Genomic DNA, 12,665 nt, shown 5'->3' with positions numbered 1-12,665 from the left:
AGCAACGGTCGCCTGCCTGGACACCAGGAGGGAGGCCACAGAGCAAGTCGACTTCAGACTCCCATTGTCTTGGGGGGCAAAGGGAGCTTTTATTCCCATGACTTCACCCGCCAAGGTCCTTCCCTTGGAGGAAGAGAGGAGAGCGGAAACAGCTTCACTGCGTCAGACTGCGGGGCCGCCAGGGCTGAGGCTGTGACATGAGGGCCCAAGAATGAGGATTCGGTTTCAGCCAGGCACGAAGGCGTGTGGGGGAGGCCACCTTGTGCTCCGCCAGGCCCCTACTGCGGCCCCTCGCTCAGCACCTCCACCTTGGGATCTGTTCACCCCCCGTGTTGCCCCCACTGTGGCCCCATGGGCTGCTGTGGGGAGGGGCATCTAGTGCCATTAGAACACTGTTTCTGGGGTCGTCTGCTTGGGTGATTCTTTGCTAAGCCCTAACCTCCTCTGACAGGCGTGGACCCCAGAAACACTCGGGGCCCACCTGAAGGCCCCCACCCTCCGAACCCTCCTGCCCGGGCCAGGCTGTGTCGTCACCTCAGATAGTGTTACAGGCGCTGCCCAGCACCAGAACCAATTTGATTTGGGTCCTCTGTAGGCCTGTGACATCACCAGGATTGTTCACTGTTTGGGAAAATCTCTGTTCACATGGCAACGGCTCCGGTCCTCAGTGCCGGCTTCAGGCAGCCACAGCCCCCCACGGTGAGGTGGAAGTGATGTCACACAAACATTTTGAGGATCACGTGTGCCTCGAATTGGGTCTCTCTGTCCCCACACGTTTCCAGTGTCACCAAGGGGGCAGAGTCTGAGCCTCACCTTCCCAGGGTGCAGGTTAGCCCATATGGCATCTGACCCTGAGAACAGCGGGCCCCGGGCCCCTGTGGCCAGAACCCCAGAAGCGGGTCCCCAAGCACCGAGCCTCTGTGCTGGGGGTGAGCACTGCTGCCTCCTTCCTCCTGGCCTTGGCTGTGTCTGCTCACACCTCACTTGTGAGTGGTCCCCAGACAAGGGTTCCGGACCACCAGCTACTATCATGCCCACTTTACAGACCAGCAAACTGAGTCTGGGAGGGCCTAGATGTGCCTCCTCAAAGCCACACACAACCTTTGCTCCATATGGCCATGCAAGAACCCGGCTTGCTGAGCAGACCCACAGCTGGGTCTCTCCCTGGGCTCAGAACGTGCTCTGCCATGGCCCCCATGGCCTGGACCCTGTGTGAGGACACCCCCATGACATGGTGCTGACGGCCTAGCCCAGGGACCTGCACCGCTCAGCAGCCCAGAAGCCAAGCTGGCCTCACTCATGGCCCCACACAGCACCCACCGTGAACCCAGCTCACCCGAGAGCAGGCCCAAGGGCTCATGTGCATCAACCCTAGCTCTCGGCAGGGAAACCGAGACTCCAAGGAGCTCCAGGAGAGGCCGGCCACAAGCAGAGCCCCTTTCCTCTGCCACGTTGGGCTGCCCGAGTGGCATCCCACCCCACCCAGCGGGGGGAGGCTCTGGGTTTAAGAATGGCCAGGCACACGTGTTTTCCCAGCTCCCAGCTGCCCGCAGAAGGAAATCCCACACATGGGGCACCTGCTTCTTAAGGAAAAGGCAGGGCCATATTTTCTTCAATAACCTTTGAGCTGCCCTGGCCTGGGTGGCTCAGTTGGTTGGGCATTCCTGTGCACCGAAAAGTTGCCAGTTCGATTCCTGGTCAGGGCACAAGCCAGGGTTGTGGGCTCAATCCCCAGGAGAGTGTGTGCAGAGGCAGCCAATTGATATGTCTGTCTCACATCAATGTTTCTCTTCCTCTCCCTTCCTCTCTCTCTAAAAATCAATAAAAATTTTAAAAAAAAACCTTGACCGGCTGCCATGGCTCAGTGGTTGAGCGTCGACCTACGAACCAGGAGGTCATGGTTCAATTCCCGGCCAGGGCACATGCCCAGGTTGTGTGCTCAAGCCCTAAGAGGGGGTGTGCAGGAGGCAGCCCGTCAATTATTCTCTCTCTCTCTCTCTCTCTCTCTCTCTCTCTCTCTCTCCCCTGCATCTCTGAAATGAATAAAAATATATTTTAAAATAAAAATAAATACCTTTGAGCTGATCCTATAGCTCCTATCTCACACCAGCTAGAATAGGAAGGACCCTAATGGCAGACTGTGTGTCTGTGAAGATGGGGCTGTGCCTCATGGGCAAGAGGGCCTGGCCTTGGCCTGAGCCCAGGCCGTGTGTCCCTGGACAAGCCCCCACCTCCCTGGGCTCATCCCTGGGCCTGTGAGAAGGGATGAGGTGCTGGGTGTGGCCCTTCCCAGAGCAGCATCTCCTGGCGAAGGAGCCCCTCTCCCGGCCCATCACAGGTTTCAGCCGAGAGAATCCCACCCTCAGCGTCCTCCGGTCCCAGATAAAGTCTCCCCAAATGAAGGAAAGTGAACCAAATGTTAACACTCAACACTGAAGCACACGCCCCAACACACACAAACACGTCATTACAAGTCCAACACCCGGCTTCCTAACAGACTTCCTCGTGAGGCCGGAAACAGAGGCCACCCAGGCATTCTTCCTTCTCGGAGGGCTTTCCATCGACACGCTCCGAAGACCTGGGAGCAAATGTCCTTATTTGTAATAAAACTGCTGAATGTTTGCAGATGAAGCGAGTGCATAGACTGTTAAGTAAAAGTTACATAAGCCATGTTTCTCATGGGCATTGCAATTGTTTTCTTTCCACGGATAATTTTTTTCATTGCTAAACAGACAAAGACAGAACTCTTCTGCGGTCCGAATGTGCTTCGAAACACATCCTCAGAGAGTAACGGGGCACACGGCTCCTGGGGACACACTTTTCAGGTGGGCAGGGTAGTTTTTTCTTTAAACACCCCACCCCCAAAAACTCTATCAGCATCCCCACATCCTACAGGTAGAGAGCTGGGATCACAAGGAACAATTAGCACCTAAGACCAGGCGTTTTCTACAGTGAGGGCATTTCCTGCTTGCCCATCCGGGACAGGAAGCCACCCCTGGGACAGGGCGTGAGGGGCTCAGCGGCAGAGACTGTGGGTGAGGCAGGATTCCCCGGGACCCAGCATCCCCCACGGCTCCTGCCCCAGGCTGTGGAGCAGGGCCACCTGCTTTTTGTTGCAGGTGCTACCCTCTGTGAAATAAGACAGGGTGAGGCCCCTGATTCTCAGAAGAGGCCAACATCGTGCCCTGGTGTGGATGGCAGGACCGTAGGAGTGCCCTCCTCAGCTTGAACAGAGTGCACTGTGTGGCCACCAGGTGCTGGAGCCCTTTGGGGGGGGGGGGGGGGGAGGAGCCCAGAGAGCCCAGCGTGCTGCCCTCAGGCCGTTAACTTGGGAGGGGGACAGACAGGCAGTGGGCATTGTGGACGAAAAGGGGCCACGTACTAAACCTGACAAGCTCAAGGGAGGCCAGCGTGGCGTCCCTACAAACTCGGAGACCAGAGACCGAAAGTAACCACAGAGGATGGTCTGATCTAAGAGAAGTCATGGCCACAGTCACGTCCTAGGCGGTGGCTTCCTTGACAAAGGTCAATCTTTACTTGAACTGAGCTCACCTACTATCTTTTTGCATCTAAGATTATGTATCTTTGAAATATCAGAGTAATCTCCTTTTTCTAGACCCCTCAGAGCACAACTTCCCAGCAGAGCAAGGGACACACAGTTCTTCATCGTTTCCGCATCCATCTCCACGTGCTGTAAATGTGCATAGCTAACTGGCCTGTACCCGCCCCTCATGTAGAAGAATTCTGTGTCTCTCTGTTTTACTTTTTCCAATCCCAGAGATTTCCCCGCTTTGCTTTCTCCCATCCCTTAATTTACCACGAATGGAGTTAATGTAACCCTCTTTAGGGCTTCTCCTTTAATTCTAATGTATAAAATAAGCTGTAAAACTGCCTTTTTTTTTTTTTTTCCAGAGAATTTTCTCAGTCTGTTGAGATCTTGCTTCCCAGCAACTGTCATCATTTTGGCTCAAATAAACTCATAAAAGTTACCTACAGGTTTGGACGTTTCTTACATCAACACGAAGTAGTCGCCAAAATTCCACAGACACCCACCGAGAACCACCCTGTGGGCCCAACTTGGACCCACTGTGCCCCACCTGCTCCCTGTTTGCATTGGGTGAACCTGGGTGAGCTTTTTTTTTTTTTTTAATGTTTATTCAAGTCCTTTGCTATTTGTTTATTTATTTATTTATTTATTTATTTATTTTTTTTTTTTTTTTTTAATTTCAGATAGGTAGAGAGAGGGAGAGAGCGATAGAAACATCAATGATGAGAGCGAACCATCGATTGGCTGCCTCCTGCACACCCCACGCTGGGGATCAAGCCCGCAGCCCAGGCATGTGCCCTTGGACCGGAATCATACCCATGACCCTTAGTCCGAAGGTCGATGCTCTCTCCACGGAGCCAAACCAGCTAGGGCCTGGGTGCTTTTCTTGGAATTCTGAACCTCCTGGTTTTAAGGTAGGAGGCCCTGGGCTAGTCTTAAAAAAAAAATTCTCAAGGTGAACTAAAGGTTAAGGGTTGAGATGAGGCAGGGACAGGAGGAGAAAAACAAAGGTGGCTGGCTATTTTTTTAATTTTGGCTTTTCAATTGGAATTGCTTACTGAGAGGTCTGAACAAAACCTTTGAGTAGATAAATGAGAATCTGAGTGTGTTCAGCTCCAAAAATAAGGGTCATTTTCTCCCTCCAGTTTGAATTTTGGGAATTCTTAGGTGACTAAGAATCTATGTGGCGGTGACAGAAGGTACCCCTCCAGACGAGCAGGACCCAGAAGGCAAACAAGCTGAAGGAGCTCCAGAGGAAGAACGAGCTACTGCTCTAGGACAACTTCCCGACAAACCTTCTTCCTGTTACATGAGAATAACAAAAACATAGAGATCATCATAGACCTGAAGGCTATTACAGTCAACAACCAGACTCGGTAGCCAAAGGGCTCCCTCCCAGCATGACAACCAGCTCTGCTATAGACGTGTTCTGTAAGCAAACGGAGGTGATATTTACGAGCTCCCCTTATTGAAGTTCCGCTGGCTGAATCTCTACTGAACTCCCATCACACTCAGATTCCTGCGTTAGCTGACTGGCTTCTCATGAAGCTCTCCTGCTCTCTGCACCTAATAGTACTTTAACTCGATGTAACAGTTTTAACCCAGCAACTTCACTAGCTTCTTTGTAGGCTTTGCTATTGTGTTTTGCTTATTAACTACCTTCTTGCTTTGGAATGGTTTACAGGAAACTCCTATTGATAATGCTGACTTGATTTGGTTACAGATGGATCTTTGAAAGATGGGTAGGGGTGTTACTGAGCTGGATATGCAATAACTTCCATGTGGACACAATAGAAGGTTCTTATTTACTTGAATGAGATCTGCCCAGCAAGCTGAATTAATTGGTCTAACTGAGGCTTGTTAATTGGCCAAATAAATAGCCAATATTGACACTGACGGTAGCTATGGCTTTGCTGTAGCTTATGACTTGGGAATATTGTGGAAGCAGCGAGGTCAGCCTATAAAGAATGGAAAACGGCTTACAGAATTATTAGACGTCATACAGCAAATGACACAGTTGACAATTATTCAAAATGGCAGGACTTTCTGAAGCTGCCACCATGGAAGCAAAAGGAAATCATGTAGCTAGACACACAGCATTGAACAGATAAGTTACCCAGACCTGAGAATGCTTCTTACTGCCTATCAAATACGTGAAAGACTCTTACAGTTAACAGACGACTGCAGAAGAAAGAAAGAGGCCGTGGCAACAAAAAGGGGGAAACTTTGAGCCAGACAAACAGATATGGTTTGGACCCAGTCAGAAAACAATCTTACCTATAGGGGCCCCACTCCCTATACTTCAACATGTACATAAGCTAATTCATTGATGATTTCATGGAATAAATAATATTACTGGAAACCTTCCACTATAGCTCATAAAGTGTATAGCGAATGTTCCAGCTGTCAAATCCACAGGTCCCAAGGGCATTTCCCACTTCCATGTGAGGTATGATAATTGGATCTTATCCAAATGCCACCACTTCAGTGATACAAATATGTTTTAGTTATGATTTGCATATTTTGTCTGGGTTAAGGCATTCCCTTGCAGGAGAGCAACAATCCTAACAGTAGATAAATTGCTATTGAAAAAATAATAATTTCCAGTGGGGGAATTCCCTCTGAGTTACACTGACTGAAGGGACTCATTCACTGGGCAGCCCACCTATACCATTTGGCCTATTCTACGGCATTTTCACGGTGCCTATCACCCTCGTCCTCTGGATTAGTGGAATGTACCAATGGTACAATTACAATTCAGCTAGGTAAACTTTCAGACACGTTTCATCTCTCTCGGCCAAAAAGTGCTCTTTATGATGCTCCCCAACCTGATATCTACCACTTTTGGTAAACATACACTTTCTCCTTGTAAAACAGTTACTGTTGCTTATGCATCTAAATGAAGGGCACATGAACCAACCTTATTAAAAGAGACATTCGCCCTCGCTGGTTTGGCTCAGTGGATAGAGCATGTGGACTGAAGGGTCCTGGGTTTGATTCCAGTCAAGGGCACATGCCTGGGTTGCGGGCTCAGTCCCCAGTGGGTGTGTGTGTGGGGGGGGGAGGGTGCAGGAGGTGGCCAATCAATGATTCTCTCTCATCATTGATGTTTCTCTCTCTCTCTGTCCCTCTCCCTTTCTCTCTGAAATCAATAAAAATAAAAAATAAATTTTTTAATAAAAAATAAATAAAAAGAGACATTCTGGCCCGACTGCTGAGGCTCGGTGGTAGAGCACTGACCTATGAACCAGGAGGTCACAGCTCATTTGACTCAGGGAAAGGGCACATGCCAGGGTTGCAGGCTCAGTCCCCAGTAGGGGGCATGCAGGAGGCAGCCAATCAATGATTCTTTCTCATCATTGATGTTTCTATCTCTCCCTCTCCCTTCCTTTCTGAAATCAATAAGAATTTATTTTTTTTTTAAAAGAAGAGATATTCTGCATTATTGTCAAGGACTTATTAACCAGCTTAAAGAAATTGATACATTGGTAAATGATTCATTTCAGAGTGTGCTCCCAGGAAACAAAGACTTCAAAGACCACAACTTACAACCAGGAGATTTTGTCTATTGGAAAATATATCAACCTCAAATGGATATCTACCCCTGTCTCTGATACGCCTCCACCCATAGCAGAGATCAAAGACTTCTCAAGGATTAGCTGGTTTGACTCAGTGGATAGAGCGTAGGCCTGCACACTGAAGGGTCCCAGGTTCAATTCCAGTCAAGGGCACATGCCTGGGTTGCAGGTTTCTATCTCTCTCTCTCACCTTCTCCCTTCCTCTCTGAAATCAATAAAAAATAAAAAATGATGAGTCACTGACATCAGAGATAGCTATCCAAAGACATCAGCAACACCTAGATACCTAAAAATTGATGTTGATCATAAAAATACATTCGTTTGATTATCTTCATCTGTCCACTAATAATATTGGTCATTATAATAGTTAACTTGTTCTCTGGGCTTTTCTCAAACCTTGTATATGTAGCCCAACTGTTAATAATTGCTGAAGGTGTATAAGATAACGTTTGTATTATCGATAGTGTTTTTTTATGGTTTCTCTTTGGAAAATTTAGAAGGAATGTTATTGCAGAAGGAAGGAAAGGGATGTGTATATTTTTGAGAGGAGTTAAAAGGAAGTAGCTTGTACTAATATTATTTCTGAATGAGTAAAAAGAGAAATTAAGAAAGACAAGGGAAGTTGTAGAAGACTAGTGGAAAAGGAATCTTGAGAAAGGAATTTTATGTGTAAATGTGTGGACAAAATGGGACCACATGACAAGTTCAGGAGAGGCCTGCATGGCAGCCTTACAAACTCAGAAACTCAAAGAAACCACTTTGGATGGTTTGAAATTTAAACTTCCTAACTAGCCCTAGCCACTTTGGCTCAGTGGATAGAGCATTGGCCTGTGGACTGAAAGGTCCCAGGTTCTATTCCAGTCAAGGGCACATGCCTGGATTGGGGCTTTGATCCCCAGTAGGGGGTGTGCAGGAAGCAGCCGATCAATGAGGCTCTCTCATCATTGATGTTTCTGTCTGTCTCCCTCTCTCTTCCTCTCTGAAATCAATAAAAATATATATTTCTTTTAAAAAATGATTTATTTCTCTGTATTTTCCCCCTCCCCCTTTCCATTCTCTCTAAGAAATCAATAGAAAAACATCCTCAGGTGAAAATTAAACAAACAAAAACCAAAAAACCTTCCTAACTAAAGGTGAGTCATTGCAAGTAGTCATGCAGGTAGTCACGTCCTAGGCCAGTATCGTCTCTGACGAAGGTCATTCTTTATCACCCTGGCTGGTGTGGCTCAGTTAGTTGAGCATTGCCCCATGCACTAAAAGGTCACCAGTTCAATTCCCCATCAGGGCACATCCTCCTGAAAGGTCACCAGTTAGATTCCCGCTCAGGGCACATGCCCAGTGGGGAGTGTGCAGGAAGCAGCCTATTGATGTTTCTCTCTCACATTGATGTTTCTCCCTCTCCCTTCCTTTCCCTCTAAAGTCAATAAAAATAGATATTTTTAAAAGGTCAATCTTTACCTTAACTGAGCCTGCCTGTTGTTTTTTGCATCTAGGATGACATACATTTGAAATGTCCGAGTTATTTCCTTTTCCAGACCCTTCAGGGCACAACCTTCCACCAGGGCAGGAGACACAGAATTCCTCATTGATAGCTTATTCTCGAATACACCATCTCCGTGTGCTATAAATGTTGATAGCTAACTATCCTGTACCCACCAATGTAAAAAAACTATGTGTCCCTCCCTTTTGCCTTATTATCCAATCCCAGAGATTCCCCCACTTTGCTTTCTCCCCCTCACTAGTCTATCACCAATGGATTTCACGTAGCCCCCTTTACAGATTCCTCCTTTGATTGTAATCTATAAAATAAGGTGCAAAACTGCCACTATCCGGAGCATTTTCTCAATCCCTTGAGATTTTACTTCCCAAGAATTGTCATCAGTTTGTCTCAAAGAGACTCATAAAAATTATCCACAGGTTGGAATTTTTCTTACGTTGACAAATGCTAGAACTCAATTATGGGAAGATGCTTACTCCCTAACCCAACAAAAATTACTAACTATATTAATTCAGATGGAAGCTGAAGTGGTTATAAAAACATGGCCCTCTATAATGTTGCTAAGGCACAGGAAATGTACATGTGAAACTCTTACTGTCCTCCTAGACTCTGGAAAATTTTAGATGGTAATAATAATTTACACCATTGTGTTCTTACAACCTTGGCCCTGATTAAACCTTGAAGTTGCAGTCCCCAATTGTACAACTAGCAGGAATCAGATTAATAATGATAATGACAGTTGAGTGCTTCCAATGGGAAGTAGATAGGCCATATTAAAATAAGAACAACAACAACAACACCCATCTCATGGTCAGATTGTAAAAACCAAAGAGATGCACGGTGTGCCCTCAAACTCTAAGTAAATGTAATACTAGGTGCAAAATACAGGAAAGTGAGATGGCAGCAAAACTTAAATCATGATAGCTTTTAGGTTAGAAATGATCCAGATGGCTTGTTTCTTTTCTTTCTTTCTTTTTTTTAATTTTATTTTGTTAATCCTCACCCGAGGACATTTTTCCATTGATTTTTAGAGAGAATGGAAGAGAGAGGGAAAGACACAGAGCAACATCGATGTGAGAGAAACACATCGACTGGTTGTCTCCTGCACAAGCCCTGACCAGGGCCTGGGCCAGGGAGGAGCCTGCCACCAAGGTACATACATGTACCTTGAGATTCCTCAAGAATCTTAGAGATTCTTAGATTCTTAATTCCCTTAGAGATTCCTCCTTGACCAGAATCAAACTTGTGACCCTTTGGTCCACAGGCCGACGCTCTATCCACTGAGCCAAACTGGGTAGGGCCAGACAGCTGTTTTATATTTCTTTTTTTAAATACCTTTTTATTATTTCAGAGAGGAAGGGAGAGGGAGAGGTAGAAACATCGATGAGAAAGATCATCTTCCATCCCCGTAAGGGCCACCAAAAAAACAAAAAGAAAGATCATCGATTGGCTGCCTCCTGCATGCATGCCCCCTACTAGGGATCGAATCCACAATCCAGGCATGTGCCTTGACTAGGAATTGAACCGGTGACCTCTTGGTTCATGGGTCGATGTTCAACCACTGAGCTACACTGGCTGGGCAAGAGGACTTTGTCTTTTTTAAAAATATAAATATTTTATTGATTTCAGAGAGGAAGAGAGAACCATCAATGATGAGAGAGAATCATTGATTGGCTGCCTCCTGCATGCCCCCTACTGAGGATCAATCCCTCAACCAGGGCATGTGCCCTTGACCAGAATCAAACCTGGGACCCTTCAGTCCGCAGGCTGATGCTCTATTCACTGAGCCAAACCAGCTAGGGCACGAGGGCTTTTCTCTTAATGAAGGCCCATAACACCTGACTGCCTCCCGTTTATTTGCCTTTCCCTTTTGAGAAAATCTTGGCGTTGACTTCCATCAAGTTTATAGTCTTGCCCCATCCCCAGTGGTCCATTGTTCAGCAAGACAAATGAGGACGCTAAGACTTCCTAGGAATGAACCTTCCTAAGCACCCTGGGAACGCATTATCCAACCAAGTGGTTGGTCATCAGTGCATCCTTTGGATTGATTTATGACGTAAAGAAGGAAGTGTGGGTGAAAAGGGGACTACACACTGAACCTGACAAGCTTAGAGGAGACCTGCATGGTGGGCCCCACAAACTCAGAGACCAAAGTAGCAGACAGTCTGAACATTAGAATTCCTAATTAAGAGTGGGTCATCGCAGTGGTCATAACCTAGGCCTGTAGCATCTTCCTTGACAAAGGTCCATCTTTGCACCCACCGTGCCTGTCTATTGTTTTTTTGCATCTGAAGTCACACACCCTTGGAATGTCAGAGTAATCTTTTCCGGACCGTCTCGGGCACCCACCGCACCAGAGCAGGAGACACGAGCTCCTCACTGTGCTTTGTCTCTAGGAGCTGTAACGGTTGTTAGCAGCCCTGGACCTGCCAATGCGAAAGAGGTGTGTGTCTCTCTGGTTCACTCCTTACCCAGTCCCAGAGATTTCTACAATTTCCTTTCTCCTGCCCCTTTAATCTACCACCAATGGATTTCATGTAACCCCTCTGACATCTCCTTCTTTGGTTCTAATGTATAAAATAAATTGTAAAACTGCCATTCTCTGATGCATTGTTGTCCATTTGTTGAGATTTTATCTTTCTGGCAATTTTCATTATTTTGGCTCAAATAAACTCATAAAAATTCTCTACAGGTTCCAACATTTCTCACCTGGACAGTATGTAATAAGACAAAGAGCCCAAGTTGGGGGTGGGGGGACTCGCTCTTCTCAGGGATGGACCTGGAGTTTATGCTGGAGGGTCTGCTTCACCTGCCCAGCAGTGTGTCCTGCACTGATCCAGTGGGCAGAGGGTAGCCCGGTCCCTGGTGGGGCCTGTCCCTCACCCTGCTAAGTCACCATAGGGCTCAGGACTCCAAGCCCAGGTCTTGTTCATGCCCATCAGGGCAGGGCAGTTGTCTCTCTGGCAACGGATTCACTCTGGGTGCCACCTTTCCAGGTCCCTGCAGGTGCTCCCGAGTGAGTTGGGAAGAACTGGGCATCCCGGCCCTGGGTGGGTAGCTCGGTTGGTTAGAGCATAGTCCTGATAGGCCTAGGTTGTAGATTCCATCCCTATATATAGGGTACATGCAAGAAGCAACCAATGAGCCCAGTGGCCTGGCTCAGTGGTTGAGTGTTGACCTATGAACCAAGAGATCATGGTTCAATTCCTGGTCAGGACACATGCCTGGGTTGTGGGCTGGATCCCAGTGGGGATCGTGCAGAAGGCAGCCAGTCAGTGATTCTCCCTCATAATTGATGTTTCCATCTCTTCCTCTCTGAAATAAATTTTTTAAAAAAGCAACCAATGAATGCATAAATAAGTGGAACAACAAATTGCTTCTCTCTTGCTCTCTCTCTAAAAGAAATAAAATTAAAATTAAAAAATTAAGTGAGAGAGAGAGAGAGAGAGAGAGAGAGAGAGAGAGAGAGAGAGAGAGAGGAGGGAGGGAGAGAGAGAGGGGAGAGAGAGAAAACCGTGCATCCCTGGGCTCAGGGCACCGCAGCCATGGGGAGAAGGCAACTCCAGCAAGGAGAGCGCCCTTCTGGGAAAGGTGCCGGAGTGTCTTCCCACTCTACGTGCTCAATCTGTCCATGAGGCGCTTGGGAGAAAGAATGCCTCAGGCCTGGGAGGAGGCAAGCGTCCCGGTTTCGAAGGGGCTGAGGGTTCAAGATGGGGAGAAGGGGCTCCGCAAAGCAGAAGTGCCGGGCTGTGCGCAGGAAGGGACCCCGAAGCCTGCACTGGAGCAGGGGCCAAGGGAGTGCTCCCCACGCCTTCCGTGAGCCCCAGGAGGCCCTCGTCGCCACGCTCCCTCCTAGCGCTGTCCCACGGCTCCTTCCCAAACTTCCGCTGCAGCGCACGCCCCAGCCGGGAGGGGGCGCCGGGCGGTGACGTGGGCGGGGTGAGGCGGGGGATTCAAGCTTCAAGCGTGTTATAAGGCGCGGAGCCCGAGAGCGATTCATTCCGAGACGCCGAGCTCGGAGTCCAGCGGTGCCGCCGCCTTC

The sequence above is a fragment of the Eptesicus fuscus genome, chromosome 11 (assembly GCF_027574615.1).
Source record: "Eptesicus fuscus isolate TK198812 chromosome 11, DD_ASM_mEF_20220401, whole genome shotgun sequence".
NCBI classification, from domain to species: Eukaryota; Metazoa; Chordata; class Mammalia; order Chiroptera; family Vespertilionidae; genus Eptesicus; species Eptesicus fuscus.
This window is presented reverse-complemented; position numbering follows the sequence as displayed.